The sequence below is a fragment of the Schistocerca piceifrons genome, chromosome 2 (assembly GCF_021461385.2).
Source record: "Schistocerca piceifrons isolate TAMUIC-IGC-003096 chromosome 2, iqSchPice1.1, whole genome shotgun sequence".
Classification (NCBI taxonomy): domain Eukaryota; kingdom Metazoa; phylum Arthropoda; class Insecta; order Orthoptera; family Acrididae; genus Schistocerca; species Schistocerca piceifrons.
Window position 1 is genome coordinate 949,543,272 of NC_060139.1, and position 17,555 is coordinate 949,560,826.

The following is a 17,555-nucleotide window of genomic DNA, read 5'->3' on the forward strand; positions in this document are numbered from 1 at the left end:
GCCGCGCCAGCAATAAAATCAGAGTGTACTATCCACAACATTTATTATATTTCATAAGCGTTTTTGAGATACTGAAGAGAGATTTTGGCAAATGATAGCACACAGAGGAGAATATTTTGCTCACCCGCCAGGATAGCCGAGAGTGCTAAAGTGCTACTTCCAGCCCCAGATCGAATCCGCCCGGCGGATTAACAATGAGGGCCGATGTGCCAGCCAGCCTGGATGTGGTTTTTAGGCAGTTTTCCACATCCTGCTAGGTGAATACCCGACTGGTCCCCATGTTCCGCCTCAGTTACACAGGTCACAGACATCTGAACATGTTTACACTATTCAATGGATTCCACTCGATGCAGACAGTTGGGGTACAGTACTTCTGTCCTGCGGGGTATGGGGTGGCGGGACGAAGGGCATCCAGCCACCCCTTACACTTTAACATGCCAAATCCGATTAACAATGGCTCATCCTGCATAACTGCAAGACAAGGCTAAAGCGATAGATGGAGGAGAATATTTTGCTATACGTTTATTATGTAAAACATCATTGTCTACCGTGTTATTCCACTAACAACAGACTTTTTTATGATAGAATGCAATTTTTAAGGGCCATCGATAGCTGATGAAACAAGAAATGTTATTGGTTCTGGAACAACGTAAGTGAAGACATTACATATTCATTTTGTGCTGAGGATGTGCTTTTTCATAAGCTACTGACCTTACTTTCCCAACATTTCTCATTTAATACAGTTAATAAACCACTGTTTGAGAATTATTTCACAACTGTGCGTGCACAACATGTTAATGGGATGACTTTTGTAAACTCCACTGTATTTTGGTAAAAGAAGCACATTTTAACATGGAAACAAGAGAAATGTGTGCGTTTTTCTCAAAATTCGCCACTAATGATACTTCTCCAAAAGTTAGAAATAGTTAACAAGCAAAGCCAAAATAAATCATTGTGTTTTCAGCGGAATTATTTTTAAATACTAACCAATGCAGAGGTAACAAATGTTTTTTGAATGGTCATCATGCAAGCGTGAGCAAAAAGGGGCTCCAACTTAATGTTTACAAAGTATCTGAGCTTCAGTTCAGAGCGGCACTTCCCCTCCAGCGCTCTGCATTTCCCCGACAGCGCCTGCCCGCAACCCCCACCACTACCGCTCTCTCCACGCGTGCCCTGCCGACTGTGCGTCTACCAGCCACGGTATTTTGCACGGACTCTACAAGGAGTCGTCCCACAACGGGCGGTGGGGTGGGAGTCTCGAGTACCAGGAGTGGAGGAACACTGTGACCATCATGAGGGCAAGCGGCTGTCGGATGCCGACCACTCTTGTCGATACGAGGTAGAGGGGTGCCACGGTGCTAGCCTAGGCGGGGCCCCACGAAGCGATAGCGGCGTGTGTGCGGTACCAACGGCTGCTGGCGCTGACAGGCCGCATAATAAGCTGGCCCTGATGGATGGACGCTCCGCTGTCTGCCGTCTGCGTCTGCCGGCACGCTTATCACGGCAACCAGGCGCTGTCCGCAGCACGCAGCGCTGCCCGCCGGTAAACACCCTCTCTTCCAGGCAGACACATCCGTCTTGTAGGACACGCAAAGACAATGCACACACTTTAAATTAAAAAAAAAACTGGGTCCTATTTACGTGTGCATCGTCCTTACTTCACAGCATACTGAAGGATCCATTAGTTCAAAATGGTTCAAATGGCTCTGAGCACTATGGGACTCTACATCTACATCCATACTCCGCAATCCACAATACGGTGCGTGGCGGAGGGTACCTCGTACCACAACTAGCATCTTCTCTCCCTGCTACACTCCCAAACACAACAAGGGAAAAATGACTGCCTATATGCCTCTGTACGAGCCCTAATCTCTCTTATCTTATCTTTGTGGTCTTTCCGCGAAATAAAAGTTGGCGGCAGTAAAACTGTACTGCAGTCAGCCTCAAATGCTGGTTCTCTAAATTTCCTCAGCAGCGATTCACGAAAAGAAGGCCTGCTTTCCTCCAGAGACTCCCACCCGAGTTCCTGAAGCATTTCCGTAACACTCGCGTGATGATCAAACGTACCACTAACAAATCTAGCAACCCACCTCTGAATTACTTCTACGTCCTCCCTCAATCAGACCTGATAGTCATCGCAAACGCTCGAGCAGTACTCAAGAATAGGTCGTATAATTGTTTTATAAGCGGTCTCCTTTACAGATAAACCACATCTTTCCAAAATTCTACCAATGAACCGAAGACGACTATCCGCATTCCCCTCAACTGCCATTACATGCTTGTCCCACTTCATATTGCTCTCCAACGTTACGCCCAAATATTTAATCGACGTGACTGTGTCAAGCGCTACACTACCAATGGAGTATTCAAACATTACGGGATTCTTTTTCCTATTCATCTGCATTAATTTACATTTATCTATTTTTAGAGTTAGCTGCCATTCTTTACACCAATCACAAATCCTGTCCAAGTCATCTTGTATCCTCCTACAGTCACTCAACGACGACACCTTCCCGTACACCACAGCATCATCAGCAAACAGCCGCACATTGCTATCCACCCTATCCAAAAGATCATTTATGTAGATAGAAAACAACAGCGGACCTACCACACTTCCCTGGGGCACTCCAGATGATACCCTCACCTCTGATGAACACACACCATCGAGGACAACGTACTGGGTTCTATTACTTAACAAGTCTTCGAGCCACTCCGTTATTTGGGAACCAATCCCAAATGCTCGTACCTTAGTTATGAGTCTGCAGTGGGGCACCAAGTCAAACGCTTTCCGGAAGTCAAGGAATATGGCATCCGTCTGATACCATTCATCCATGGTTCGCAAGATATTATGTGAAAAGAGGGAGAGTTGCATTTCGCAGGAGCGAAACATCTCAGGTCATCAGTCCCATATAGCTTAGAACTACTTAAACCTAACTAACCTAAGGACGTCACACACGTCCATGCCCAAGGCAGGATTCGAACCTACGACCGTAGCGGTCGCGCGGTTTCAGACTGAAGTGCCTAGAACCGCTCGGTTACAACGGCCGGCTGGAACTACTTAAACCTAACTAACCTAAGGACCTCACACACATCCATGCCCGAGGCAGGATTCGAAACTGCGACCGTAGCGGTATCGCGGTTCCAGACTGAAGCGCCTAGAGCCACTCGGCCACACCGGCCGGCGAAGGGTTTCGGGCATGCAACCGCAGAATTCTTATTTCTCCTGCTGCTATTTCTCCAGTAAACCTTTTGGCCTTCTTCTGAGTCAGCCGACAGACTGAAGGCACAGAACTCGATCTGGCCTTTTAAAACCATGTATCTAACTCACTTTCGTTACTATAAAATTGTGTAATGTACAATTTCAAAGGAGGAGCAATTATAGACATCCATAACGTCTCTGGAGAACTCATACAGTGGCTGAACAGTGGGCAGTGTGTTATAAGGCTGTAGTGCCTGCAGTGCCTAGCTTACACTGAAGAGCCACAGAAACTGGTAAAACTGCTTAGTATAGTGTAGGACACCTGCGAGCACGCAGAAGTGCCGCAGCACGATGTGTCATGGACTCGACCAATGCCTGAAGAAGTGCTGTAAGGAAATGAGACCATGAATTCTGCAGGGCTGTCCACCAATCTGTAAATTTACAAGGAGGTGGAGATCTCTTCTGAACAGCACTTTGCAAGGCATCCCAGATATATACCTAATAATGTTCATGTCTTCAGAGTTTGGTGGGCAGCGGCAGTGTTTAAACCCAGAAAAGTGATGATGATGATGAGATGGGTTGAGGGGGCGCTCGACATCACAGTCATCAGCGCCCTGACAAAAATAAACATGAAATCTCATGTGTGGGAACGAAGGCTGTCCCCACATGCAGATCAGTTTATAACGTACTAAAGTCTGCCGTCCTTCCCCACCAGTTTAGGGATGAGGCCTGATAGTTGACAAAATTTCACCACTCTGTTAACACTGGTATCGGTATCTGCGAGGACGGTGGGCAGATCTCCAGCGAGACCAGGGTCTGCCCTATTATCAGTATACAGGACACACGTAGCCACAATATGCTGAACTGAAAGCGGCACATCACAAACTTCACAGAAAGGTGAATCCTCCTCCCGGAGGCCGGCCGGAGTGGCCGAGCGGTTCTAGGCGCTACAGTCTGGAACCGCGCGACCGCTACGGTCGCAGGTTCGAATCCTGCCTCGGGCATGGATGTGTGTGATGTCCTTAGGTTAGTTAGGTTTAAGTAGTTCTGAGTTCTAGGGGACTGATGACCAGAGCAGTTAAGTCCCATAGTGCTCTGAACCATTTGAACCTCCTCCCGGAGGAGGAAGCTATGTGAAAAAGGGCTATGCCCGATGCGCAGTCTGGTAAACAAAACCTCCTTCCAGCAGCGAGGGTGACATGAAGTCCGCCAAGCTTTTGTAGTCGGTTTGAGTGACCGTAGTTTGTTGTCCGACACCTGCAACCATTCAGTCTCCCACTGACGCATGACGCATCTGTCAGAAAATGAGATAATGGCGTGCAACGGGACGGGACATTGATGGACACTACGAAAAGTGTTCCTAGAGCCACTCTGTAGCAATTCTGGACGTGTGGGGCGTCACATTGTCCTGCTGGAATTGCCCAAGTCCGTTGGAATGCACAATGGACATAAATGAAAGCAGGTGGTCAGACAGGATGCTTACGTACGTGTCAACTGTCAGAGTCATATCCAGATGTATCAGGGGTCCCATATCATTCCAACTGCAGATGTCCCACACCATCTCAGAGCCTCCATCAGCTTGAACAGTCCCCTGCTGACGTCAGGGTCCATGGATTCATGAGTCTGTCTCCATACCCTTACACTTCCATCCGCTAGATAACAATCTGAAACGAGACTCATCCGACCAGGCAACATGTTTTCCGGTCAACAGTAAGAGGTCGGTGTTGATGGGCCCAGGTGAGACATAAAGCTTTGTGTTGTGCAGTCATCAAGGGTCCACGAATGGGTCTTCAGCTCCGAAAGCCCATATCGACGATGTTTCGCTAAATGGTGTGCATGCCGCATTTGTTGATGGCTCAAAACTGAAATCTGTCGCAATTGGCTGAGTAGTTGCACTTCTGTCACGTTGAACGATTCAGTCGTTCTTACAGGGTATTTTTCCGGCCGTATCGATTTCGGGGATTTGATGTTTTACGGGATTCCCGATAGTCACGGTACTCTCGTGAAATGGTCGTGAGAGAAAATCCCCACTTCATCGCTGCCTAGAAGGTAATGTGCCCCATCGCTCGTGCGCCGACTATAACTCACTTAAATCTTGATAACCTGCCATTTTAGAAGCAGTAGCCGACCTAACAACTGCGCCAGACACGTGTCTTATAATGGTGTTACCGACCACTACGCCATATTCTGCCTGTTTACATGTGCTTGTATCTGAATACACGCGCTTATTAGAGTTTGTTTGGCTCTTCAGTGTACGTCATTAAGAGACTTTTGTTTCAAGTAATCTTCTAGATTCATAAAGCTTTGTGCTTTTCAGTTCAAATGTGCTATCTGTTTGCAGTGCATGTCATGTATCTTTCTATCTATTTAATATTCCTTTGCCATATCTTATCTGGGTTGGTTCAAATGGCTCTGAGCACTATGGGACTTAACATCTTAGGTCATCAGTCCCCTAGAACTTAGAACTACTTAAACCTAACTAACCTAAGGACAACACACACATCCATGCCCAAGGCAGGATTCGAACCTGCGACCGTAGCAGTCCCACGGTTCCGGACTGCAGCGCCTAGAACCGCACGACCACCGCGGCCGGCATTTATCTGGTTTACTATTATTCATATTTTATTACTCTGTGATGTATTCATTGTGGTGTATTTTAACTTTCTGGTGAATTATTGCCTTCGCTATGTCAAACAAATACGTAGATGTTTGTATATAGTACAGGACACACAGGATCGATACAAAAGTAGTTTCCTTACTAATTGCTAAACATTCTGATTTAACATCTAGTCAGTTCAAACTTCTGGGTATATGACTAGTCATTCGAGTGACAGGGCCAACATATATCAAGATGCTCCAACATAAGGTACGATGGCGTCCTGAAAATTAGCGCTTCCAACTTTTTTGAGTGAATAATCTGAGATCTTTCAAAATAAAACAAGCGTTATAATCATCCTACATCTTTATTCTTCATGTCTACATATCTGTAGCACTTTACCGTTAGAGGGCCCCGAATTCTACGAAGTAATACGGAGGTGTGTAACGTCATTATGTCGATGGGTGAGAAGCAGCGAGCTGTAGGTCTAATCGAGTTTCTAGCCGTTCACCCATGGAGTACCCTCTCCTCCAGCGTGACAGGGCTAGACCACACTCGAGCGCTGCGACATCCGCAATAATCCGACGCCTTCGGTGTACTGTAGTCGATCATCCTCCATACTACCCCGACTTGACACTATTCGATTTTCATCCGCTTCCATAACTTAAAGAACACTTTCGAGGACTTTACTCTGAGAGCGATGAAGCAGTGAACATCTACATCTACATGGATACTCTGCAAATCAGCTTTAAGAGTCTGGCAGAGGGTTCATTGAACCACCTTCACAATTCTCTATTATTCCAATCTCGTACAGCGCGCGGAAAGAATGAACACCTATATCTTTCCGTAGGAGCTCTGATTCCCCTTATTTTATGGTGGTGATCGTTCCGCCCTATGTAAGTCGGTGTCAACAAAATATTTTCGCCTTCGAAGGATAAAGTTGGTGATTGGAATTTCGTGAGAAGATTCCGTCGCAACGAAAAACGCCTTTCGTTTAGTGATTTCCAGCCCAAACCCTGTATCATTTCTGCGACACTCTCTCCAGTATTCCGCGATGATACAAAACGTGCTGCTTTCTTTGAACTTTTTTGATGTACTCCGTCAGACCTACCTGGTAAGGATCCCACACCGCACAGCAGTATTCTAAAAGAGGACGGACAAGCGTAGTGTAGGCAGTCTCATTAGTAGGTCTGTTACATTTTCGATGTGTCCTGCCAATAAAATGCAGTCTTTGGTTAGTCTTCCCCACAACATTTTCTATGTGTTCTTTCCAATTTAAGTTGTTCGTCATTGTAATACCTAGGTATTTAGTTGAATTTACGGCTTTTAGATTAGAATGATGTATCGTGTAACCGAAGTTTAACGAGTTCCTTTTAGCACCCATGTGGATGGCCTCACACTTTTCGTTATTTAGGGTCAACTGCCACTTTTCGTACCATTCAGATATTTTTTCTAAATCGTTTTGCAGTTTGTTTTGATCTTCTGATGACTTTATTAGTCGATAAACGACAGCGTCATCTGCAAACAACCGAAGACGGCTGCTCAGATTGTCTCCCAAATAGTTTATATACACTCCTGGAAATTGAAATAAGAACACCGTGAATTCATTGTCCCAGGAAGGGGAAACTTTATTGACACATTCCTGGGGTCAGATACATCACATGATCACACTGACAGAACCACAGGCACATAGACACAGGCAACAGAGCGTGCACAATGTCGGCACTAGTACAGTGTATATCCACCTTTCGCAGCAATGCAGGCTGCTATTCTCCCATGGAGACGATCGTAGAGATGCTGGATGTAGTCCTGTGGAACGGCTTGCCATGCCATTTCCACCTGGCGCCTCAGTTGGACCAGCGTTCGTGCTGGACGTGCAGACCGCGTGAGACGACGCTTCATCCAGTCCCAAACATGCTCAATGGGGGACAGATCCGGAGATCTTGCTGGCCAGGGTAGTTGACTTACACCTTCTAGAGCACGTTGGGTGGCACGGGATACATGCGGACGTGCATTGTCCTGTTGGAACAGCAAGTTCCCTTGCCGGTCTAGGAATGGTAGAACGATGGGTTCGATGACGGTTTGGATGTACCGTGCACTATTCAGTGTCCCCTCGACGATCACCAGTGGTGTACGGCCAGTGTAGGAGATCGCTCCCCACACCATGATGCCGGGTGTTGGCCCTGTGTGCCTCGGTCGTATGCAGTCCTGATTGTGGCGCTCACCTGCACGGCGCCAAACACGCATACGACCATCATTGGCACCAAGGCAGAAGCGACTCTCATCGCTGAAGACGACACGTCTCCATTCGTCCCTCCATTCACGCCTGCCGCGACACCACTGGAGGCGGGCTGCACGATGTTGGGGCGTGAGCGGAAGACGGCCTAACGGTGTGCGGGACCGTAGCCCAGCTTCATGGAGACGGTTGCGAATGGTCCTCGCCGATACCCCAGGAGCAACAGTGTCCCTAATTTGCTGGGAAGTGGCGGTGCGGTCCCCTACGGCACTGCGTAGGATCCTACGGTCTTGGCGTGCATCCGTGCGTCGCTGCGGTCCGGTCCCAGGTCGACGGGCACGTGCACCTTCCGCCGACCACTGGCGACAACATCGATGTACTGTGGAGACCTCACGCCCCACGTGTTGAGCAATTCGGCGGTACGTCCACCCGGCCTCCCGCATGCCCACTATACGCCCTCGCTCAAAGTCCGTCAACTGCACATACGGTTCACGTCCACGCTGTCGCGGCATGCTACCAGTGTTAAAGACTGCGATGGAGCTCCGTATGCCACGGCAAACTGGCTGACACTGACGGCGGCGGTGCACAAACGCTGCGCAGCTAGCGCCATTCGACGGCCAACACCGCGGTTCCTGGTGTGTCCGCTGTGCCGTGCGTGTGATCATTGCTTGTACAGCCCTCTCGCAGTGTCCGGAACAAGTATGGTGGGTCTGACACACCGGTGTCAATGTGTTCTTTTTTCCATTTCCAGGAGTGTAGATAAGAAACAGCAAAAGGCCTATAACACTACCTAGGGGAACGCCTGAAATCACATCTGTTTTACTCGATGACTTTCCGTCAGTTACTACGAACTGTGACCTCTCTGACACGAAATCGTAAATCCAGTCACATAACTGAGACGATATTCCATAAGCATGCAATTTTATTACTAGCCGTTGTGTGGTACAGTGTCAAAAGCCTTCCGGAAGTCCAGGAATACGGAATCGATCTAAAATCCCTTGTCAATAGCACTCAGAGCTTCATGAGAATAATGAGCGGGTTGTGTTTCACAGGAACGATGTTTTCTAAACCCTTGTTGAGTGTGTGTCAATAGACCGTTACGTTCGAGGTAAGGTTGTGGCTCCGTCAATAAAGTAAAACATTCTGTAGCACCGGTATCAACAAACTGGTCTCTCGTTTGGAGAAATGTGTTCACCACGGGGGTGGCTAGATTGAGAAATGAATATGTAGCCGTGAAGTATAAAGAAGAAAAATGTTAAGATTTTTGTTTTATATAAAAAGCTGTAAGACCTTTCACATAAAAAATCTGTGGCATCACTTTTCAGCACGCCCTCACGGGTAAGAGAATATCCCGGAAGTTTTGTCTTGACCTGACTGGGGACCTGACCCTAACACCCTCTTACAACTGGACAAACAGTTCTACATCTACATCTACATCTACATATATACTCCGCTAGCCACCAAGCGGTGTGTGGCGCAGGGCACAATTCGCGCCAAAGTCATATTTCCCTCCTCTGTTCCACTCGCGGATCGCGCGAGGGAAAAACGACTGTCTGAACGCCTCAGTACGAGCTATTTCCCTTATCTTTGAATGATGATCATTAGGCGATTTGAAAGTTGATGGTAATAATATATGCTCTACATCCTCGGTGAAGATTGGGTTTTGGAATTTAGTGAACAGCCCCTTCTGTTTGGGTCTAGCGGTTCTAGGCGCTCAGTCCGGAACCACGCGACTGCTACGGTCGCAGGTTCGAATCCTGCCTCGGGCATGGATGTGTGTGATGTCCTTAGGTTAGTTAGGTTTAAGTAGTTCTAAGTTCTAGGGGACTGATGACCACAGATGTTAAGTCCCATAGTGCTCAGAGCCATTTGAACCATTTTGAACCCTTCTGTTTGGCGCGTCGTCTATCTGCAAGTGTGTCCCACTTCAAACTTTCTATGAGATTTGTAACGCCTTCGCGATGCATAAATGTACAAGTCACGAATTTTGCCGCTCTTCTTTGGACCTTCTCAATCTCTTGAATCAGATCCAACTGGTAAGGGTCCCATACAGACGAAGAATACTCTAAGACTGGACGAACTAACGTATTGTAAGCTATTTCCTTTGTTGAAGGACTGCATCGCTTCAGGATGCTACCACTAAACCGCAATCTAGAGTTTGCCTTACCCGTTACTTGTGTAATCTGATCATTCCATTTGAGATCATTTCGAATAGTCACACACAGATACTTGACGGATGTTACCACTTCCAAAGACTGATCATTTGTTTTGTACTCATACATTAATGGGGATTTTCGTCTTGTTATACGCAGTAGGTTACACTTACTAATATTCAGAGATAACTGCCGGTCATTACACCATGCATTTATTTTCTGCAAATCCTCATCGATTTGTTCACAACTTTCGTGTGATGCTACTTTCCTATAGACTACAGCATCATCGGCAAACAGTCTAAGGCCGCTGTCAATACCATCAACCAGATTGTTTATGTAAATCGTAGAAAGCAGAAGACCTATTACGCTGCCGTGGGGCACACCTGAAGTTACTCTTGTTTCTGTTGAAGTTACCCCTTTCAGGACGACATACTGCTTCCTGTCTGTTAGAAAACTTTCTATCCAGTCGCATATGTCATTGGATACTCCATAAGCGCGCACTTTTTGTAGCAAGCGACAGTGTGGAAATGAGCTGAACGGCTTTCGAAAGTCGAGAAATATGGCATTAACCTGGGAGCCAGTATCTAGAGCCTGTTGTATATCGTGCACAAAGGAGTCCAGCTGTGTCTCGCATGACCGCTGTTTCCTAGGACCATGCTGATTTCTGCAGATGAGCTTCTCAGAGTCTAGAAAAGTCATTATGTCTGAACACAAAATACGTTCCATGATTCTACAACAAACTGATGTCAGTGAAATTGGCCGGTAATTATGTGCATCCGATTTTCTACCCTTTTTATGGATTGCTATGACCTGGGCCTTCTTCCACTGTTCCAATTGTCTCTGATAGATGACGGATAAGAATGGTGCCATATTTGTAGCATAGTCAACATAAAATCTTACGGGGATGCCGTCTGGGCCAGATGCCTTTCTGGCGTCTAAGGATCGTAACTGTTTTACAATCCCTGATACACTAAACACTATGTCAGCCATCCTTTCGTTTGTTCGATAATTGAAAGGGTTAGAAACAAGATGGAATATGGCTACATGTTCTATGACACTGCTCCCGCGTCACGACAGAAGATTCTAATCCGTTCTTATCAGCAGCTCTGTGGATTTGTGGAGGCTAGATTATGGCGACACCCGTAACTGTCATGCAGTCGAAATCGGCAATTCTATTCGTTACCAGATGTAAGCTCTTATGTGGTTGCTATATGTTGTGAGTCAGACCCTCAATCGACTATACATCACCCTAAAAGTTATCTCGACCACTACATCTCACAAAGACTAAGTCATACTGGTCAAAGAAACTCAAACCCTTACTACGAATATCAGAGATTTTCGTTGTCAAAATTGGATCGTAACTGCCATGATTGGTCCACATTTTACACGGATGGTTCCAAGATCTATGTCTCTGCACGAGCAGCATTTCTTATGATCAAACAGCGTGGAGCCACTCATTGTTGTTTGCGAAGGGAAGCGTCGACGGTAACCGCGGAGTTGTATGCCGTTTATCGCGTTAGTCTTAACATAGTCAACAAAATCTTAATATGTACTGTCTCGGCGAATGCCCTACAGTCTCTTAAGAGAGCAACCGAAGAGAAAACTGTAAATCCCTCGGCACACGCCCTGTATAGAATTCTCAGTCGATCCTAGGAGGTGTGTCACTTGATTAAGCTATGACGCATATCGGGACATGTTTGAATTAGGGGCAACGAATAAACAGACCAACTGACGGAAATGGTGCAGCACCTACTTCCAACCGACTCACACACACCATTGAAATCGTTCTAAGTCGTGAAAGCATTCGGCATTTCAACAACAGATTGCAGGCCACCCTTCAATTTTCAGGTGAACGCTGACGACAAAAGAAACTGTTACTATTAACAGACTAAGAGCTGGTCACATGTGTATTGATAAAACGAATCATTTATTTAAATTAATTCCTTCTTGAAGCTGTGATTCCTGCCTCAGTGGCAAGGACATTATACAAAAGATAACAGAACATGATAAAATCATCATCCAAGATCAATTATAATATTTTAAAAATTAAGCATTATTTTTCTCTAATAGTATCTATTAGTTACATGAATAGGTCTGTTGCAAATGTTCTTGCCGCTTCATCCTACCTTCAAAAAGAGAACTCAGAAATTGGAGCATATTTTCTTGTGAGACAAGACACAGGATTTTATGAGAAAATTTTCTGTCTTTTTTTCTAATAGTACTTGGTAGTCTAATTATTTCGTTCATTCACATTTTACATTTTGTAACGAAGAAACATGTCCTGTTGGTATTGTTATGAGAAACAACTGTATCTGTTGAAACGAGCTTTGCCTGAAACCGATAAAAAAAGAAAGAAAGAGCCTGCAGACCTCGCCATTGTGTATGCTGCCACAAATACACAGGCGCCAGAAAGTTTCTCGGCGGCAAGGAACTATGCTAAATTGGATCTCTGGGTAGCTAGGCGAGCCTGATAGGATGTCGATATATCATTGGGAGCTGCATTGTAGCGACGTCTATGCGAGTATATTAAAGTTATCGTCATTTCCATGCTTTTTCGAGGCTGGAAACGCTACCTCTACTAATTAAATTCCTTGGGAAACGAATTTCCATTGTTTTCTTTACAACTGAGTCCACCACCTTTCCCAGTTTCATTCGAAAGCCTGGTAGATGACTTCATATAGATGACATGTTGCACTCGCATGAATTTCCTATAATGAATCCGTCTGCCAAAGACAAATAATGAGAGTAGCTGTTGCCTAACGATTTAAAGACAATGTGTAGATCCTATTCACTTCCATTCAAAGCACGCAACCATACCCTTTATTTTTTGGTATGGTGACGAATAAATTTTGGAGGGCTATAGATCCACATCTTTATTAAGCCGTTTCATAACGTTACCACTACTTCTGCAGTACATTTAAGATAATAAGACTATATTATCTATATTTTATCTTTTTCTTTTCGATACTGCGTATTGTGGAGGGAGGTGCGTTGCGCTGAGTGACACCTGGCAGAGACAAGGTAAACAAACTGTACAACTTTTACCTCCCGATGGGTTTGCTTCACAGCATGCACGGCAGATAAAGCAAGGATTGTCTATCAGGTCACCGAAGGTGTGTTAATGTCTGTGAATAAAAGTGTTACAGATTCCATAGCCGTTAATTTTTGTCTTAGAGGCGATAGACTCCGTGTCCTGTAACAGTGTTAATCACGAGATTTTTAAGAATATTGGATTATCTAGTCATTCCTTTTCTTCTTCGATTCACGCCCAGCTAAGGTAATGTGTACCTCTTCAAGTGTATGGAGCAAACAGAATTGCGTTCATTAGCGTTTGGTGCTCGTCACGCAGTTACAAGTAAAAATATTCGTTGTTGACCAGATGGACAGTAAAATGTAAATAGTAACATTTTGATGATTTGAGTCCGTAGCCTTATTTGGAAGCAAATAATTAAAAGGGTGATCATCTGCTGTACACCTAAATAGCTGTGTTCCGTTATGTAATAAATAACAACTGAAATCTTTATAGAATATTCATGTGAAAGAATAAGCAAAACTGAAGTTTCAAAGAAAATTACTGTATATGGAGAGAGAAAGTTTTTTCCTTCACTAAACTCATTTCCACCACTAACTGAAAATCAAGCAATGTTTCCTATTTGATTATTTCATGATGAATACATACAGCTTACCCAACGGTTCACTGAACTTCTTCCATAATTACTTGATGTCCGAAGAGACTGTCATAGTACAGAATATATGTCATAAGAAACAATTTCTCTTCTTACCTGTGAATAGGTGGACTTCAAGTTTTTCTGAACCTTGATTCTGGCATAGCGTCGAACAGTGAGTATACAGGGCGTAGGGCAATAAAACAAGCAAATATTCCTAATAAACAGTGTAAGACCTCGTGGTCTCCTGACCTTCATTGCTTACATATTCCGCCCTCACAATCATATTCCGCCCATCAAGACGCTTCATTCGAACCCAAACTCGATAAGATAAAGTAGATAAAGTCAATGTTGTATGAAGTCATGTAAACGATATGCAAATAACTAATAAATCGCAAATGCGCACCGAGATTGAAATACTTGAGGCTACATTGTGTGGGAGTGCCCAGCCTACACATTCTTTACAAACATAGCACGCAGTTTCAGAGATTTTCACAGGGAGACAGCAAACGCCAAACGCCGATGCTACGGATTTCCGGACTGGTCGCCTTAAAAAAAACGTCATTCTCCCTTTTTAGAATAGTAATGCTGATTGGCAGACGATATTTCTGACGGCTTGAGCTGAAGGAGTAATGGAAGAGACTGAAAGATATACGCCTTCACGTCTGGCGTGGAGAGGGTCCATTCCGTTGTCACTCTTGGAGCGAGAACACGTAACGAGAGGGTGCGTGCTCGTATGTGTACTCAAAGAGCGAGGAACAAGTCTCTCCTCAGTACTTCACTGGGAGATCACCTCTGTCGAGAGTGAATCGAAGTGCAACTCTATATTGAGTCCTTGCGATTAAGCATTGTTCACCGTGTTGACCGACACACTTATTGTACAGTGTGAATGGACAGAGTTATAGTTAAACACCTGCAAGCGAATTTTTTAGTGGCATCGCGGTGGATTGGTTATCTGACCGATGTACCACGCCAATAGTTAGACTAGGGGCGAATAGGAGTCCTTGACTTCATCAAGGTGTAGGGAGAGTTTGATTGGCAAAGGTCAATCCAGATAGAACGAGAGTTATCTTATTTGTTAGCAGCGAGCGGCGCAGACAGCAGTCATCACAGCTTATGGTATTGTGCACTACAGCTCTTGTGAGCCCCATATTTCCTCCACAACAGTACACTTCACTGCATTTCACATGCGACAGCCTCGACTGTACCTAGCAACATTCTAACGGATAATTATTCAAGTTGAGTAGGTCCGGCTCTCAGCCATTCTGCCAAGTCAATAACAATCTTAAAGTTTGTATAGTAATTTCATTAGCGAATCCTATCCTTAAGAGGTAACGTCACATTCCGAAAAGAACCCAGAAACAACTTTTTCAGTTCATAACTAAAAGTGCCATTGTGATTTTTCAGAATTTTTGCAAAATAAATAATAATTTTCGTTAGTTTCATGTTTTTCTTACACTAACTAGCACTACTCCAGTACCCAAGTATCCCACTAATTACATAAGAAATTTTGTGAATTTTTGTGTCATTTCCTTACTCCAGAAGATATTTATTGCTGAAAGTTTTTCAGGCATTTTTCTTTAGAACGTTAGGAGCGTTTGTCTGACTTCTGTAGTAGTATGAGGGTGGAAATTGCATCTTGCAGGAGCCATAGGGTAAAGGGTACATCTCAGATTAATCCGTTGTGCACTATGACAGAATAGCACCCACACGCTCACAACATACGTCCAGAAACCAATGGTTCCCCTGATACGGCCACATTTCCTACCTGACATACTTACTGGTCGTGTATTCCTTTACTTCCTGCAACACAAAACAAGCGGCTACTGGATGATGCTGGTAATGCCGAAAGGAATACTTATGTGGGACATGCTTGATGATGGGTCAGCACTCTTTCATTGCCTGTAGATGAAATCTTCGTCGTAGTTCTCCCGACTTGAAACCGCTGGATTCTTTGTGTGGGAAAACCTGAAAGCTCTGGTATATTCGAACTCTACTGATAGTGTGAATGAACTCCAGGACTGCATTGTGGATGCGTAATTTTCTGAACATGCATGGGCATAGATGAGGAGACATGGGACCACGTGGAACACATGTTGTAATGTGTTTGTCCTCAAGTGCATATCTGCAGTTTGGATCCTCGGAGTATTGCCATAGAGTATTGATGTACTAAGTCGTAATACATCGTATCGGGGAAACCATCGCTTCTTAGGCATGATGTGTATTAAGGCTAGGATTGCCTGGGGTCGAAATTCGACCATTCCTGCCGAAGTCATGAAAAAATAACTGCGCATAACATGGTTAGCGACCAAAGAAATACCGTGTATCGTAAAAGAAGTGTCTGAAATCATCGTAGCAAATGCGGCATTGAAGCTAAGAATATCATTTAAATAATTCTTTAAGTCCTATTTCATAGTTCAAAGATCTGAAGAGAACCCTTGGTCCAGCGCGTTGGCAAATAAACTTTGTGTAGACGCCAGAAAATTATCTTTTCCCTTATGACGATATTATGCAAATACCGTTGTATCACGTAAAGTATCCTCAGACGCAAAAGTTTTGCGATAGAAAATCTGCTCTTACCACATCACGCGTCTTCAACACCACCATGCAGCATATAATCTCACGCTAGGGAGTGCACATAACGGTTTGGCTCATCAGTGTATGTGTCCAACAATTCCTGTAATTTGCACGAAGTTAGCCAGTATTTGATTCCTAGATTAAAGCCGTAGTTTCACGTGTTTCCTATTGACAGACCAAAGGATAACTGATTTTTTATAATGTTCCACTCACTTCAAAACAGGAGCTGCTCTGCACTGTGATAATTTTAAAAAATGAAAAGAAAGTGGTCCGATTCATACTGACGCATTTCCAAACATCATGTGGACGTGGGTACATGCCATGCTCCCTGATGGTAGTGCAGTGTCTCAAGGGAACCACTCACGTAAAATATTTATTGCGCAATATTCATTATTGGTAATAATATAGACCATATGGGACTGGTATTGACGGTTTGCGCAACTTATTGGAACCTACTACAGAGTTTAAAAATACTGACGCTCGCTTAATATATTGCGCAATATATTGTACCGTTTAAGGATAGTATTTCCCAATAAACCGCAGTTCCTGGAAGAGATATATTCAGTTCGTTCCGTAAGAATTTCCGCAAACAACTGAAAACAAAACAATGAAAGAACATCACAGTGTGTGCTGGAGGATGTATGTTAAAGCGCCATGTAGTACTTCGAAAAATGACATCCCTGACTCTTCAGTAAAAGCCAGACACTTCCTTGTCCACAATAGTAGAGTGAACTGAAGGTCATGGTGTTACGACAGGCAGCAGAAATGTCTATTTTGCTTGTATCAGTTTGCACAAACGGCAAATAAAATTAGGCCAGTCGTACAGTGAGCATTACACTACTTTTGTGCAATAGTTGTCACACCACAGATCTAAGATCATGTTATCTTTCAATCATTACTCGGAAAATAATAGTTTTATTTCGTTTGCAGCGGTTGGTACAGTAGAGATAAACACAGAAAGTAGTACACGTACACGATAAATTACACGTCCCACTTGTTTAATTTGTGCACATATAAATGTATTAGTTGTTGTTTACGAATCCGTACTGCAGAGGATGAGTCCCTGGTTCGTTGAAATGTTTAATGGAAGCTTTTCAGACTTATTTCGCCCGTTTTGCATAATTTATGT